The 17,999-nt window shown below is 33.1% G+C and overlaps 1 pseudogene; it reads right to left on the bottom strand.

The window, feature by feature from the left end:
• Nucleotides 1–10,356: 10,356 nt before the first annotated feature.
• On the bottom strand, nucleotides 10,357–11,294 carry LOC127131955 (uncharacterized; annotated as a pseudogene).
• Nucleotides 11,295–17,999: the final 6,705 nt, after the last annotated feature.

Raw genomic sequence — 17,999 nt, 5'->3', positions numbered from 1 at the left:
GGTGTTCCTTAGTTACGCTATCTCTCATCAATCTGTCCTTTGTGTGTGACCCTGTAGGTTTTCGCGGCGTTGGCAATTATATTAAATCACACATTTAACATAATAAACAGTGAGCGGTATCTAGCAACACATCACTGCTACCCAAGACACGAAAATGTCATGTGATCTGACAAAAACTTCTGTGATAATACTTATGTGTATAATTACCCTTTTGCCCTTATGTCTATATTGAACACAAGGCATAGACCGTGTCATCCTTGTCCAGTTCAATATTGGGCCCATAGACATTTATCCTGTTATGCAGGATGGGCAAATTCCATCTAGGTCACTCATGTCCCTCAGCATGCTTCTTGGAGTACCCATCAACTGTCTTTATGGTTATCCAGTTACGGACAACGTTTGATCAGCAATAAAGCACTCGACCCTACATCTAGGGTCCATAGCGGTTTCAGGTCGAAGAGTGGTATACACCATTATCACCATGAGAATAACTTATGACACTTTACATAATATTCTATATAGTATTCTCATAGCGGGTCAATCCAGTATAAATATTACTCTAAATATTCATACCTATGTTTAAGACTTGATAACTCCTTATCCATGATCCATGAGATGTGATCATCAGTCTACGTATATAATAGTCTTAAATGCTTTAATGTTATCCCACTTCACAATAAAGCTAGACTACGAATACTTTAAGAATAGTGTCCTTATGTTTAATGTGATCTCATGATCAAGTCACACTTGATACATTAAACGGACTAGCTATTCTAGGGACTTTATTAAACAAAAGTAATAAAGAAAAAGCCATTTATTATTAATAAATAATTCGATACAAGTACCAAAAGTATTGGCCTCTAGGGATTACACCAACACCATGTACCTTGAAATGCATGAAAAGTCCAAGTGCACAAGCTTGTTCCAAATGGTTTGACCAAAAAAGTCAACATTTGAAGTCAAAGTTTAAAGGATCACAACTCCTTCAATTCTCAACATTTTTTAATGACCCTTTTTGAATATGACTCTTCTCAATATCCTCTACAACTTCTCTTTACATGAAAGTAACCAATTATGTTTGGAGGATCATCAAACGTTTGGAGACATTATAGGTCAATGATGTTTGACCTATTTTGAAGTGACTTTTCCTCAACTTTCAAGGTTCACAACTTCTTCAATTTTCAACATTTGAGGTTGATTCTTTTTGCACAATATCATTTGTGATTACCTCTACAAGTTTTCTTCTATGATAAAAGTCAAATTATGCTTGGAAGGCCATGGAATACATTGAGACATTACAGGTTATTTTCAGGCATTTGGGACTTAGAATTTTCTAAGTTACATGACCAGTTTTTCGTGCCAACTTCAACATGACATAACTTTGTGCTCAAGCATCCACATGCAACCTTTATTGGCATATTTTAATCTTTATTATGATGTCAACACATTGCAAAAAGAATGGGATGAAAAAGCCTCATGAGTATGATGCCCCATTAGGCTGAACATGGTGACTTGGAACTGAAGAAATCACCATGGTTCGAATTTGAACTTCACTAATTCTTAATTACAAGCTAGATTAGCATGCTTTTTGGAACTACACATGTTTAACTAAGTCTCCAGAAGTTAATTAACCCCTGAAACGCATCACTTGACTGATTTTTGATGGATTGCAAGTCACACTTTTCTCACTTCATGATCAAATTTGTTTTGCACGAATTAAGCTTGATTCCACATGTATTTGGATCCAAACATATTCCCTATAAATAGAGGAAGCTACTATATTCATTTCAAAGGTTTTGAGAGCCAAGAAATCTCAGCTTCAATATGAAATTTTCCAAGAAAAATTTAACTATCGTGTTTTGAATTCCAACTTATTTCAATCCAATTTATTGATTTTGTTAGCATCTTCAGCCTCCTTATAAGCTTTTGCAACAATTCCCAAGCTTAGAGGCCTTCTGAAGTAACCAGACCAGATCGAGCTTCATCAACTTCTGATCACCATTTGGACAAGGTAGTTCTGAGCACCATTTGAACTCAAACAAGTTACCACAATGTAGTCCTTCAATCTCTGATGTTTTCCCCTAACTTATCTGGCGTTGATTGATCGTGTTCATCATTTAATTTAATTTTTTGTGGCTTGCTTGCTTCTGAAACTTCTTTGAAATTCCCCATGCTCAATTTAGATAAATGAATTTTAAGCATGAGGTTGAATTTGTGATGAGGATATGATCACATTGGTGGTGGTCTCGTATTCTGAATTTACCAAATGAAGAAGCTTCGGTGAGGGATCATCGGGGAAGATGACCGGAATGTTTCAGGTCGTCTGAGTTTGGCCAGACACGTTAGACAAATGAAATATTTTAATTTGTCCAATTTGAATTAGATCTCCTGTTTCATATTTGTTAAATTTCATTGTGCGCCCCAGCCTGAAGAGTGTTGGATCTGCCACGTCAATTAATGAGGCCAGATCCAACGCTCCATGTTTTTTATGATTTTATTTCTTTTTCTATTTTTATTTTTAATTTCATTATCTTTTAAAATTCATAGAAAATTAATTTTACATCCAAAAAATCTCAAACTAATTTCTAATTCTCTTTTGTTTTTCTTCATCTGATTTTTATTTTTCCATATTTTATTTTATTGGTTTTCTATTTTTCATGGAATTTCAATTTTCTCCTTTCTTTTAATTGGTTTAAAATTACTTTTCTGCATTTTTAAATTCAGAAAATTTTATTATATGCTTCTTATTTTATTTCCAACCTTCCATAATTTTCTTGGCCATTTATTTGGTGTTTTCATGGACTTTATGGATTTTCCACTTAATTTCTATTCAAAAATTCTTTTTAAAATTCATTTTGTTGCATTTTATTTCATTTTATTGCATTTTGTATTTGTTTGACCTTTGTTGACTTCTGTTGGCCTTGGATCATGATTGTTTTGATCCTAGATCTCATCAAACTCAATAGATCTTGGGTGTTGATGGGATGAAAACCCTAATCCACCAAAATGAATGATTGATTTTGCTGATTTACTTGATCAAGCATTTGATCCAATTTGGGGTGTGATCTCTCTTATCCTCTTCTTCTTCATCTATTTCTTTTCCTCTTGATCAATTGGATGGTTTGTATCCATCTTGCTCACGATGCATGGATTGGAACTTGATGAACTTTCATCATTTCAAATCTACCTCCAAATTGATCATGGATCATTTAAGGTACTTTAGATTGATGCATAAGTTTGTTCTAAGTGCTATGAAGTATGGATTGAATTAATGGACCATCCTCCTAGCCTTTGTGCTTGATCCATCCTCTCTTTTTTTGTGGCATGGCTTTAGGAGAATGATTTACATATCATTTCTCTTGCATGTATTAACACAAACATTATTATTGAATGGCCTTAGATAGTTGTGATTTCTATATAATTCCAATTACGATTGCTTAATATAGCGCTAAATTTGTCCCGAAAGTAAATCATTTTATAAGTGAGATTGTAAGTTTCCTACTCCTTATGATATTGTGTGAAAATATTACCTCCGTTTTATTTATGAGAGCTAGTGGTATACTTGTTGATTTTATCCAAGTTGGAGTCTTTCTCATAAGTAATGTAGAGGTCCATATTCTCATACTTGTGGGTGACTAGTTGAGTGTTCTCCAAAAGATGACAACCATTTTTTTTCATTTTTTGATCACTAACATTTAATAACATATCTTTGCATTGACTTTACTTTAATGTCATTTACCTTATGCGTTTTACTTTAATGTTATTTACCTTATACTCTTTACTTTAATGTCATTTACCTTATGCTCTTCACTCTTTTGTCATTTACGTTATGCTTTATTTTTAACATCTTACATCATATTTTTTGTACTTGTACTATTTCTTCTTTGTCCATTTGGACTTTCATTTCCTTGTAAAAAGACATTAATAAAGGAAAGACCTAAAAAAGGAATTGATCATCTTGATTCATGGACTTATGGTTACTATTCTTAGCATTGTTGTGGAGTTGTGGACTTAGGACTAAGATCTTGACCCTTGCTTTGGGATTTCGTGACTTGAGACCTTGGGATTCATCTGGCACCTTTGACTTTGGACCTCTTTGTAAAGACTTGGTTTGGTTACTTTGATTTCATCGGATACATGATTATTCCTTGCTTATGTGGTCTGCTTCATCTAGAGGAGGGAATTTTTGCTTGACTTATGTCATAAAGCTTAATATTTCTTGGTTAGTTCTTTCCTCCCTAGTTTTACTTTATTTTCTAGGATAGTCTCTTCTTCTCTCCTTCTTTAATTTTCAAAATCTTCTCTTTTTAAAAAAAACACTTCTTGCTTTTAAACTTGAAACACCTTCTAAATAAACCTTGAATTTTGTCAAGTGATTTTCAAAAACCATTTTCTTAATAAATGTTAATCTATCTTATGCATATTCAGATTAATTTCAAAAGACTTAAATATGCATGAACTCATTCAAATCACTTTGTGCTCTTTTTCTTTTAAAACTTTTCTCAAAGAATAGATATGAGTCATTTCCATAGTTGAGATATAATTCTCCTATCCATATAGAGTCGATAATAAATATTTTCCATCTAAGAGAGCTAACACCAAACTTGTTGATCTTTATCCAAGTTTGAGCCTTTCTCATGATGATGCAAAGTTCTCATACTTGTGGGTGACTAGTTGAGTGTTCTTCTTAAAATGACAAAATGTCTTTTCATTAAAAATGAATCAAAACCAACATCTTTGTTATCTTTACCATGAATTACGAGGTTTTGATTCTCCATTACACATTGTTGGTACGTAGGCATGAGACTCCAAAAGTCTTGGCAAACACAAAAATTGTAAAAAAAACATTTCTTTCCTCATGTCCCCAATCATTTGCAAACAACACCATTTTAAAGCCAAAATGCACAGATTTTCAAAGAGGTTCCCATAGAGTACTGTATATGTTTAGGGTGTTAATACCTTCCCTTTGCATAACCAACACCCAAGACCTTTATCTATTTTTATTTGTTTTTTTTTAAATTATTTGGGTTTTGTTCGTACTTTTTCCTTTGGAAATAATAAAAGCGCGATGGCGAATCTTGCTTTGCGAGTTAAGTTAACTAATAGCTTAAACTCAAAAAATTTACCGCTACACTAACTTTTAACATTAACCATATATTATATATTATTTTATATATATATATATATATATATATATATATATATATATATATATATATATATATATATATATATATATATATATATATATATATATATATATATGTATATAGTAGAGAATTAGAAGATATAAGAAGAGATGTCATAAAGAAAGAGAAGGGAAGCAAGAAAGAAGGAAAAAAGGAAGGAACTTGGAGCAGGAAAGAAGAACGGGAACTTGGAAGAAACAAGGATCAAGGCCATGGAAATCATCATCATAACCACCAAATCATCTCAAATTATTAATCATATTCTTGGATTAAGGTGAGTTCCTAGTTAGTATAGCTTTGAGGGAAGAATTTCATGAGTTGGGTTTTAGGGTTTGTGGGAATTCTCTCTTACATGCCATATGAAATATGTTTGATTGATGATGATTTATGATACTATGTAGATTTTGGTTGTGATGGAATCATGATGTTGATTATGAGGGTCATGTTTGTTAAGCACATGAACTTGTATTAGCATATGTTGGCATCTATTTTGAATGAGTTGAGATGGTTAAGAGTAGGGAGAGAATGGACTAGTGTAGTCAATTTTTGCAGGACAACCATTTTTCTCAGGTGACAGTCGATTGTTCTGCATAGCAAATCGATTGGTTTTTGTGAAAATAAATAAATATTGGAAAATATTAGTGGAACAATCGATTGACAGAAGAGACCAATCGATTGATCCTGTCAATTTTTGAGAAAACTGGAAACAGAGAGTTCATACAATTTGTTGCTTCATCAAACCAATCGATTGGTTCACCCTTGTTTTTCCTAAAACCACTTGTTTCTTATTTATAATGCATATTATGAGTTTATTAACTTATACCATGATGTATATGCATTAGATTGACAATAATCGGTCGAACAATATGCAATCGAGTGGGTTTTGACCTAGAATCCTGATTAGGTTAAAATGATTGTAGTTTTAGTTTTATAAATTAATTTTGGACGCAGTTGAAAGTGTTAGGAAGCTAACGGAGAGAACTATATTATAGAGAGAAGTCTCTATGAGTTATTCCACCATGACTTTCCCTTGAGTCCGATTAACCCCACCATAGGATGATTGGACGAATACTCACTTTGTGGTGTGAAAGTGGAATAAGTTAGAATGAGGTGAGTCGTGTGATGGATTTGCCTAGGGTTTATTGGGACATGTTATATTATCATGTATATTGCTTCTATGCTTTATTATGCAATGAATTGGTTCCATGTTTCTATCATATGACAGGAATTGTGCCATTGATTGTTATGAGGTTGAATACATTAGAAAGTGAATCCAATGCCTCATCAAGTGATAAGAAGAGATCATGGAAAGCCATGGGTATTATGTGTATTGGTTATGAATGGTTAGTAATTGTTGTTGTGTTTCTTATGTGATGAATTTCATAACCTATGCATGAATTCTTGTTGTGTTGATTATGATATGATTGGTTGATTATATTGGTTACACAATAATATGACTAAAACTAATGAGTGAGGTAAACCTAGGAGAATACTAAGTAAATGACTTAGAAAGATAACTTAAGTCATGAAAGGATTTAGATTGTGATGCTTGGACATAATCTTACCATGGTGTGTTCAATAGACGAGTAGTCATGGGAATGATACATTAACATGATTTGTATGGAACATGTATGATTTATGTAATGAGAATGGATCATGTTATGTTCCATGAGAATTGATATGATATCGTGAGAATTGGTGGTTGTGAACACCTAGTGATTGATGAGAACAATCGTGAGTATATGAGAATTAATCACGTATTCAAAGTTATTTGTGATTGTGCACATACCATTTTAGAGGCTTATGTAAAGCAGAAAATAGGCATGTGGCACTAATGATTCGTGCCCCAACTAGGTTTGAGTCCCAACCATGGCGGACATGGGGAAAAGGTTGATACATAAGTGGGTTAGAGGCCCATACGGTGAAAGATACCCTAAGTGGGTTAGAGGCCCATAGGGGTGACAGTCACTTGAGCTGAGTTTGAGTCTCATAGAGGACTCGATATCCACTGTGAAAGTCAAATCATACGAGCATGCGTGAACTGAGCCCGACTTAGACATATGTCCATTCAGGGATTGATGTTTCGTGAATCCGAATAGTGATTGTTTAAGTTGCGAGAACTCAGTGACATGTTTCCATATATTGCAAATATCCCTCAATTGCTCAAGTCCTAGTTACATTGTGTGAGTGATGCACAAGTAATGGAAGGTGAATACTTGAGTTAGAAATCAGGTAGCAACCCCATCAATGTTGTTGTTTTTCGGGTATTTTTGTATGTTTGATTAAGAGGATTTGTTTGATGATGTTTCGACATTGTTGTGATGATCTGATGTTCTGTTGTGGATTTTGTAAAATGGTAGATATTGTACATAGATCTTAGATTTGTATTTAGGCACTTTCCATATCTTTTACCATATGTTGTATCTTGTATTTTGGTCAAGTGTGTAAATGAGAGGCCTTAAGGCACTTATGTTGTATCAATACCAATGAATGTTGTGTATAATGTATATTCTAGACGTATATTATACAAGGTATTACACTCGTGTTGACCATAATTGAGACATAACATAAAGGAGGTCAACATAACTCTACCACTTACTATCTCTTGTGTATACTCAAGCTCGGGTATAGAGCTTCTCTCTCATGTAACATCGTGAACCCCAACCCACAATAGAGGATAGAGCAGATATCTATAATATAATTAATATATACAAGCAATAAAGATGCAATAAAATAAATCAAGTAAAGAAATAAAGATAAACATCCAAACATGCAAAGAAAACAAACAAAACTAGGATTCACTTACTTAGGGACTCCCCAACAGAGTCGCCAGCCTGCTCGGAAGTCCTAGCAAGCAGTCCCCAGTTATTACGTCATGAAAAATACCCAACGCATCCAAGGCTCTAAATAAAACAGAGTCGCCACCGAACTTTATTTATTCCAAAGGAAAGGGAAAATATCGATAAAACCCAAGGGAAAGAGAAAAAGGGTAAGGAAGTCGGTTATGCAAGGGGAAGGTATTAGCACCCCTCACATCTGTTGTACTTAACGAAGACTATTTTGATTATTCTTTACGAATGAATGTTATTATCTAAAGGTTACTTGAGATTTATTTTAATAAAGGGGATAAATAAATTTTTAATTAATGTATTAGCCAAGGATTTGAACCATCGTGCCTATGTATTCTCATAGTGCAATGAGGAAATCAGAGCTTTGTAGTTCATGGTAGAAAATTATGTATTTGTTGGTTGTTTTTAGGGAACCGTTATAATCGTATCCTAGAAGTGTTTTCATGTTAACTGATTATGATCCTTGTTCGGATGCTTTAAGATTGTAGTCTGACTGTTAAGAAATAGGTTATAACAGTTCTTTTATGAAAATAAAGAAACTTGTTTTAAAATAGTTTGTGAATGAATTGAATTGAAAAAGTTTGTGAATGAATTGGAAAAGATTGGTGAAATGGTGAAGGTGTTGTGACAATATTGTTTGGACCGGGATTATGTTGTTTGAACTTATAGAGTGGTGTCTGAACCAAAAAGTGTTGAGTATAACCAATAAATGTTAATTAGCCAATACATAGTTGTAGGGTTTTTCTTAGATCAGGGTATCAAGTCCTACAAGAAAGGGGTATTTGCCTAAGCATGGGACTAACAAGGAAAATATGCATGAAGGGGCTTGCTTAAGCATAAGACTAACAAGGCAAGCATGCATGAAGGGGATTGCCTAAGCATGGGACTAACAAGGCAATCATGCATGAATGAGATTGCTTAAGCATGGGACTAACAAGGCAAACATGCATGAAGTGGTTTGTCTAAGCATGTGAATAACAAGACAGACATACATGAAAAAGGGTTTGTCTTAGCACTGGGTCTGACAAGATAAACATAAAAGGGAAAATGGGGTATGCCTAAGCATGAGACTAACAAGGAAGACATGCATGAGAATGAGGGGTTTGCCAAAGCATGGGACTAACAAGGCAAACATGCATGAAGGGGTTTGTCAAAGAATGAGACTAACAAGGCAAACATGTATGAAAGGGTTTGCCTAAGCATGGGACTAACAAGGAAAACATGCATGAAGGGGGTTTTAACCATGAGAAGGTGATTAATGTAAAGAGGTTTACATGGTTCAAAGACGGTTGTTTAACCAAGAGAAGGTGATTAACCCAAAGAGGGGGTGATTAACCAAGAGAAAGTGATTAACCCTCTAGAGTTATTTGGGTATCCAAAGAGTATTGTGTTTAGTCCAAAGAGATTAGTGTAGTTGATGTTGATTGTTAAAGTATTAGTATGAGGAAGAAAAATTGAAAGTTGTTTGATTTGAATTGCACTAAAGTCTATGAATAGAGGTGAATACTTTGAATAACTGAGGTCTATGTCCCGTATTCAAAGATATTCAGAACAAGGGTATGAATGGTCCTTCTCGTTCTTTTTCATTTCTTAAGACTCGTGGCGCATAATTCGAATCATAATTAACAGGTGTTTAAAGCTGAAAAGATTTTTTTTTTGTTTTTAAAAGGATGAAGTAAGGTGTGCTTGAAAGAATGGAATGAAGCTCAACATGATCAAGTCTTGATGTCCTCCTATCTCCAGGGTGTTGAATGTGAATGGACTAGAATTTGACTTAGTGGATCAAGTGTAGGTGCAAGTGTAAAGATCTAATTCAATCAAGTGATCAAGGGACTTGTGATCACTTAATTGAATACAAACCTAAGGGAGCATGCAAATTATTTTGAAAGACATTAATTCAACTAATTGATCAAACAAATTTAATTAATTAATTAAATAATTAAATGAAGATAACTTAAAGTCATTAACCTAATTACTTGATGAAAGTATATTTGATCAAGTAATTAAATCAATCAAGGGGAAAATGCTAGGATAAGCTATCCACATAAAAAAATGGCACTATGGAGATAAAAGAATTAAAGGAAATAAAAAAGGGATTAATTACTATGCATTGTCAGTGTAAAAAGATTTACATTGTCGATTCATCACCATCACCCGTTTGCATTACTTTATAGGTTTTTTAAATAAAAGTCAAACTTATTTCAATATCCAACGTCTAGGATTAACCGACGGTGTAAAATTCTTTTACACTGTCAGTGTATTTCAATTAAATCCAATAAAAAAAGAAATTAAAAACAAATGTAATTCTTATTCTACCATTAATTTGAACTAAGAACTAAGTCTGCACAAAATTGAATCTAATTAACATTTCTTAATTTAATTATTAATATGTCTATTTTTTCAAATATAGAAAAATATAAAAAGAAATGTTAGGAATAATTAAGAATTAAATTAATCAGCCAGGGGATATAAAGTGAAAAAGGGAGTCTGAAGAGCATATGGGTGCAGGCCCATGTATTATTGCCCAAGGTCACTTGTTTTTGTTTATTGCTTTCATAATGGAGGGTGTAGTGATAAGTGGGGCATTAGACCCAAGCATTTGTAAGGCCTATGGTGTTTTTTTTTCCAATAGGAGGTGCACCAGGATAAAGGAAGAAAGACATAGTATCCCTCCTTAACAACTATTGAATAAAAAAAATCCAAAACACCACAAAGGAAATAAATATTCCAATTCCATGGTTCTGAAGGATTCCCTGCCGAGTTACCTAAAGGATATGCTTCAATCTCTTGCTTTTGTGTTGGTCCAACTACCAATTTTACATGATACAACATTAAAATTTGAGATGTCATGTATTGTTGCTTCATCCTTAGCATCTCATATGAACATAACCATTTTTTTCAAAGAGTAATCTACTCGATTCCTAAAGGTTCCTTCTAGTAACAGAGAGAGTACCACCCGCCACCAAAAGTGACTGCAAGGCACCACTAAGTTGCTCCATTATCCATCATTAATTTCTTTGATTCCAATTTTGACACATTTCTTCAAGTTCATTCAATCCACCCACTGATTCACCATTATCCTTGGATGGGGGACTCGAATTTATGCTAAAGGTTTATCATCTTTATCTTTGTTGAGTGCAGAAGAAAGATCCAATAACCTAGCAAGATTGTGCTCAAAATCCTCCCACTAAATCACTATAACATCTTTTGGATCAGTTGCAGTTGTCAGCAATATGGGGTTTAGATTTTGTTCCATGAGGGGTAGACCTCAACATCATCTTCAACTGGTGGCTTGTTGTTGTTGTTTTGGGCAGATAGGGGCCTCAATTTGATAATTTTGGAAAACCGAACATGACAAATCCCACAGAAGGTTCAGGGAAAAGTAATAAAACTAAGATAATTTTGGCAGAAGTCTTGGGTGGACTCAGTTTACTTGCGCTATTGGCTTTGCTACTGGTATTGTTACATTTATGCACTCGTAAAAGGGGTAATTCAAGTCAAAGGGGAAATGGTGTGGGCTCTGCTCCTGCTGTAGGAAACTACAACAACTCACATGGCCATATTAGCGGCGCCTTTTCGGTTTCGGTTCAGCATCATGTTTTAGGTTCAGAGTTGCTTTCAGATCAACTCGGTTTTAAGTAAACTAAAATACAACATGATCATGTTATGATTCTGGTTTTAATTGGTTTGCGGTTCCGTAACTCACACAACAAGTGTTCAGTGAAATGTTTCAACCAAGTTTCTCCTTGCCTTGACTTATTTCAGTTCTGTTTAGGGATATGAATGGTTATGGGGCTGTTTTGGATCAGGGATGATTTGTTGGTATCGAAACCCACTGATTCTCTCTATGGTGCATAATTAAATTAGAAGAAGAGAGAAGGAGAAAAAATTCATAATTAACGCATTCATCACAAGAAAGACAAAGAAAGTTCAAGAACGGTAAATATGCAATTAATCGAAAAGGAGTTCAAGGCTTACCAACAGAGGGGAGGATTCCTCTGATTATTGTTGCAAAGAATTCGACGAATTTACCAAAGAGAAACCCAGAAAACTTCAAAGTAAGCTCCTTTAATCCCATTAATCTCTTGATAATCATGCTTGAATAAAAATGATGAATATAGAAGATGAATCTTGGATGTAGAATATGCTTGAATCTTGATGAACTTTGAATGATGTTTATTGATGATAGTGCTTGAATTAATTAACTTTGGATGATGATTGTTGATAATGATATTTGAGTTGATGAACTTTGGATGATGATACTTGAATTGTTGAATGCTTGATTGATGATTTGTTGAAATTGGATTGTGGCTAAGTTCCATTGAACTTAGGACCTCAATATGAAGTTCTAGGTGGTGATGAATATGAACTTTGGTGGTGGTGAGAGAGTGAAGAAAAAAGAGAATTAGGAGAGAACTTGAGAGAAAAATGGTGGGAGAATAATGGTTAAAGGGGTTGATGTTAGTTTGTATGGTTTTTCTAGTTAGGTTAGTTAGTTGGTTTTTGTGGTTTAGTTTTTCTAATTAAGTTCAATATTGTGAAGAATAAAAAATTTATATATGTTTTGTAAATGAATGAGCACTCTTGGATTATGATCCAAGTAAGAGGTTTATAAATGTTTGGAAATTAATTTAGGCTTTAGTTGCGGATCACCAATTTTAACCATTGAATTGATTGTTAAAAATGGTTAGGATTGAATGAAAAAATGGAAGTTGGGATTTGTGTTTGCTTGATAGGGTTTGTTAGTTTGGTAGTTATGATAGTTAAGGGTTAATTGTGTAATTAGGGGTTTTTGGATGCATAGATAGTTAGAGACAACTGGTGCTTGAATTTTGCAAAAGTACTAAATTGGAACATAAAGCAAAAGGTCACTCTTGCCTTGAATTTTGGTGAACTATTTCATGACTTTAACTGCTTTTGAGAAGTGATTTCGCATTGAAAATAAGAACTTTGGAATGGCGCAAACTCATGGATCAAATTCTGAATTTTGGGCATGGATCAATGTTGGAAAGTGTTGAAAAACAAGTATTGAATTTAGTACATAATGCAGAATTTTCCTTTTGTTTCTTGAGTTTTTCATGACATTTCCATGACTTTTTGATGATTTAACTTAATAATACGAATGTCTAACTTAGCATACCTTCTTCCTTGTAGAAAAGTGAGCATTGTAATGAAATAATGAACTTGCAACAACATTGGAAAGTGAAGAGCAAGTCATAGAAATGAAGCTTGACGGAAGATAGAAATTGTTGGAAATTAGCATTTGACATAATCATGACATAAGTCATTTTTGATGAATAATGATGAACCCTTTGGTCAAATTCTTGTAGAATAATAGGTCTAATAAAATTTTGAAGTCAAAATCGATTCAATGGTCTACAGTTGACCAAAAAGTCAATTGTACCAAAAAAATGTAGTTTTTTTTACCCTTTTTCCTTGTAATCATTCTTTTGATTTGTATCTCAAGAAAAATATGCATTATACCATGAATTTCCAATCAATAAAGAAAATCTTCTTTTTATTTCAACCTTGTCATTTTCTTTGAATTCAAGCAGTTTTCTGAATTAAGTAACAATCATTCAAATCCCTCTACTAACCATGAATCTCAAAATAAAAAGATGACTCGCACCATAAGTAATATGGGAAATAAACCCGAATAACCACCAAATAATATTTGTCTCGAAAAGCCACTTAAATTGATTAAATTTATTATAATCGAACAGTTGGCCCACTAACGAGTTATGTGAAATGCGATGAATGAAACATTAAAATAAATGACCTAATTGGATAAGTTGATAACCACACATGCATATTATTTATGTATGAGACAGATGAAAAAAAATGGGACAAAATTGGGGTATGACAATACCTTATTGAGCTGAATTGGTGATTAAATTGTGAGAAACATTTGAGGTTAGACTTCACTATATTGAATCATTGTATAAACACAACTCGTGGATTATACAACTGAATTAATTGAATACCTTATGTTTCATCATATTCATCTTTGATGTTTGTGAAGTGATTTAGTGTTAACGTGATCAAAATTTTAAATAGTATAATTTTCATATTTTCGCATCAAACCTTCCACTCACATCTTTTGAAAACTCTCTGATAATTTTTTGAAAAATTTATTGATTTTTAAAGGGTCTATTCACCTCACCTAGACCGTTTTCTACTTCCATATTCACACCCAACATTGGTAACCGTTCTTCACATTCCAGGTGGTGTTTACGGTGGGAAAGGCCAATCCTTTCCCATTTTGGGAAAAGGGAAAAAATACTGCCATCTGTCCATAGTAATTTGTGGATTTTTTCTAATATAAAAAATCAGAGACAAGTACATTTTATTTACTTTTTTTGTTATACACCTCCATTTTACCAAAATGAACCGAACATGTTTGTTACTGCTCATCAAGGAATTTCAAATTAAGTTGAATTGTCGTTGTTGTAGTTTTCATCATTGTTGTGAAATCAGCAATGCAAATAAAAACATATTTCCTTACTTACGACAATCGTCGTCATCGTGTTTTGGTGGAGTTTATTTGTTGGACGAAAATAGTCCAAATTTATTTGAGACCTACATATTTTACATTCATATTGTCAAGGTAATTAACTTTTGTGTTTTAGTTGTTTTCAAATGTGTTCAATATGTTGAAAGATTTTAGGTTTTTTACATGAAATTAATCCCTTCCATTTCAAATTAAGAAAATGCTTGATTGATTAAGCTTAACATATCGATTTTGTTGAATTTTAGTTTTGTTTGAATATATTGAAAGGTTTTAGGTTTTATGCATGACATTGAATTTATTTATTAAATTTATTTTATGTAATATTTGTAGGTAAATACAGATTTCCATGGATATTGAGGAGATTCTTGACATTTTTAAGGGTACACAACGCGCTGTCCCTACTGATGTGGCTTATGAGGTAGGTTTGAAGTAACAATTCATATGCTATAAATAATATTTGTAACCTCGACGATGTTGTAGTTAATTTTAAATCAATTTTTAGGAAAAGAGTTATTATGATGAAAGTGCGGACTCTTCATCGAATGAAGAAGATTTAAGAGAAACGAATAATAATAGAAATGGATGCAAATTTGATGCTGAGAATGCAGTAGATTTGACAGTTTATTTAGAGAAAATAAACTTCAAAGAGAGATGTTATGAAGAAATGATGAAGTATCAATTTCCTTACTAGAGGTGGATTTTATGTTTTATAACTGGTACCCTTGTTTAAATGGATGTTTTAGTATAAAGAGTCATGTTGTTAAGAGTAGGAAAGGAGTAGGAAAGTTTTTTATGTTAAGAGTCAATCAGAAAAAAAATTCACTAGTTATCTTCAAGATTCCAAAAAGAGAGCTTTTTCTTAAGTGGTTCAACTCACGAACCAAACAGAGATTTAATACTAAATCCCCTAACCAAAAGATTTAAGTGGTTTAGATTCGAACTCAAACAAACACTTCATAAGGAATAAATATACACTCAAGAGAAAGAACTCTGGGTGAATTTACAATATTACCATTTCCAGAATAATTTCCTCACTTAAACATAATAATATTTCTCAAAGCATTATGGCCAAATTCATGTGAGAGAAAGAAAAAAAATTAGAGAGAGAGAGAGAGAGAGTGAGGAGGGTGAGAATCTCATGTTTCTGGATGTGAAAAACTGAAGGGGAAGGCCTTTATTTATCGGCCAAAGGATGTTTCAAAAAGGGAAATAATCCAATGGAAAAATTTATTATCCAATTGATTGGGTCCTTATTCCAATCGATTAAATGACTTAAACAATTGACTATTTGTGTCCATTTTGGAAATATTTGATAAAGAGTTGTTACCCTTCATTAAGACATTATCACAATATATTATATAATCGATTTTCCCTTGTCCAATCGATTATGTATATGGTTGAATCGATTAGACAGTTCCAAAATGTGTCCTAATCATTTTGATAGTTTCTAATTCATTTGGCTAGGCTCAAAAACAATTTCAGGTTATTTTATTTGAGAAATAGGGGTTTTAAAAAGAGTTTTAGTGAGTGTTTGACTAAGCCATATTACTTTATGAAAATTTCCCTATGTTTTTACAAAATAATGATCACTCCGAACGATCAGGCAAACTTTTACATTTCCTCTCTTTTACACATTGAAGCTTCAAGTTTTTTTCCGAATATACCAACCATACAAGCACTTTACTTAAACCTTTTTGGAGATGAGGCTTGATATATCTTTAAGTCGTACGCCATCATCACAATGATATTTAAACCATAACTTTTATGCTTTATTTATAGGAAGAGCTTGATCAAACTATCATATACATCTTTGACCGCTCGAAATAGTTTCAATACATGCTTGTCTTTATGATTAAAGTCTAGTTGCAGCACTACAAAAAACACAAAAAATTCAAAAAAATTGATCTTTCAGATATTTAAAATATATGGTCATACCCCTGCATTTACCGATAATTCTAAAAATATGGTATGTCTATATGTATTTTTACCAGCATTTTCAAAATATTTGGTATGCATGTATGCATTCTTACCGGCAATTTCAAAAATTTCGGTAAAAACACATATAGGCATACCACATTTTTCTAAGTTGATGGTAAAAAGGAAAGCATAATTTTGGATTTTACCTAACATTTCTAATTTTTCGATAAAAATTCATAATTTTTTACCAGAGATTTCACAAAATATCTTGTATAAATGCAAAATTACTAATATAAATACATAAATTTAATGAAAAATAACACTTACTTGTAAATATCTGGTATAAGCTTCAAAATATGTCGTAGAAATCTAAGCTTTTTTTTACACAGAAAAATTCATTTCATATCATTAATCAAAAGATGTTCAATACAAGGAGGAATCAAATGAAAAACATTAAACCTAGTCCAAGAATCAAAAAAGGTTCAATACAAGGAGGAATCAAATAGAAAAGACTACGCCATACCAAACAATCCTCCCCCACTTCTTCTAGAAATGGTACCTTCAGAGTTTCCATTACTTCATCATGTGTAAACAATTGTCTAATTTTTTGAGTATCTCATTATTTAAAATTAGGCATCATAAGGTTATTAACAATAATATTATACACACCTTATCTTTGTGGTGGTGCATAAAGGACTCCATTTCCTTCTCCTTTCAACCAAGGATCCAACATAACATTAAGGTTACTCCCATCATCAATGCTCCATATATAACCAAGACTCAAAACTTTCCTATCTTTTAACATGCTTCTCCAATCAAAACTCGGATTATTACCAACATTAGCCTCAAAAAAGAGAAGACAGGGGGGAGTACATGGCTTTAAAGATTCTAGCAACCAAGGTGTCTGAATTCGTCATAATATGTCACCCTTGTTTGGCCACCATGGCCATATTGAAAGCTTTGAAATCTCTAAATCCAAGACCACCATCCTTTCTTACTTTTTCCAATCATCGATGACAGCCCCAAATACTTTCTCGTTCCTAATACATGACGAACTCCCATTAATCAAGCAAGATCTTCCTAAGTTGGACCACTAATATTACGAGTGAATAACACTTCTGACTTGGACATATTAATTTCATGGCCCGAGGCTTCTGCATACGCTTGGAGAATGTTCATAAGATGTTTCACTTCGGATAAATTGGCCCTGCAAAACAAAAAACAATCGTCAATAAAAAGTAGATGGTGTGAGTGTATCTTCCGTTAAGTTTCATTAGGAGTCTTTTGTGCGATGTCAAAACTTGGATTCTTTAGCGTTTATATACATTGGACAGTATTCTCCTATTCTCATGTGCATTTTAGAATTAGGAAGCATACAAGTCTTTGGAAACATCTTTGAAAAGGTCCCATGCATTAAACATTCATGAAAAATCAAGTTTCATAAAAATATTGCAGGACACGTCGACACATTCCAAGACAGGTCGACCTATAGTGAAAGTTTTCAGACTATAAGTCGACAAATCTGTGTCATAG

The sequence above is a fragment of the Lathyrus oleraceus genome, chromosome 3 (genome assembly GCF_024323335.1).
Source record: "Lathyrus oleraceus cultivar Zhongwan6 chromosome 3, CAAS_Psat_ZW6_1.0, whole genome shotgun sequence".
NCBI classification, from domain to species: Eukaryota; Viridiplantae; Streptophyta; class Magnoliopsida; order Fabales; family Fabaceae; genus Lathyrus; species Lathyrus oleraceus.
The sequence above is the reverse complement of the archived record's forward strand: the minus strand, read 5'-3'. Positions and strand labels throughout refer to the sequence as shown.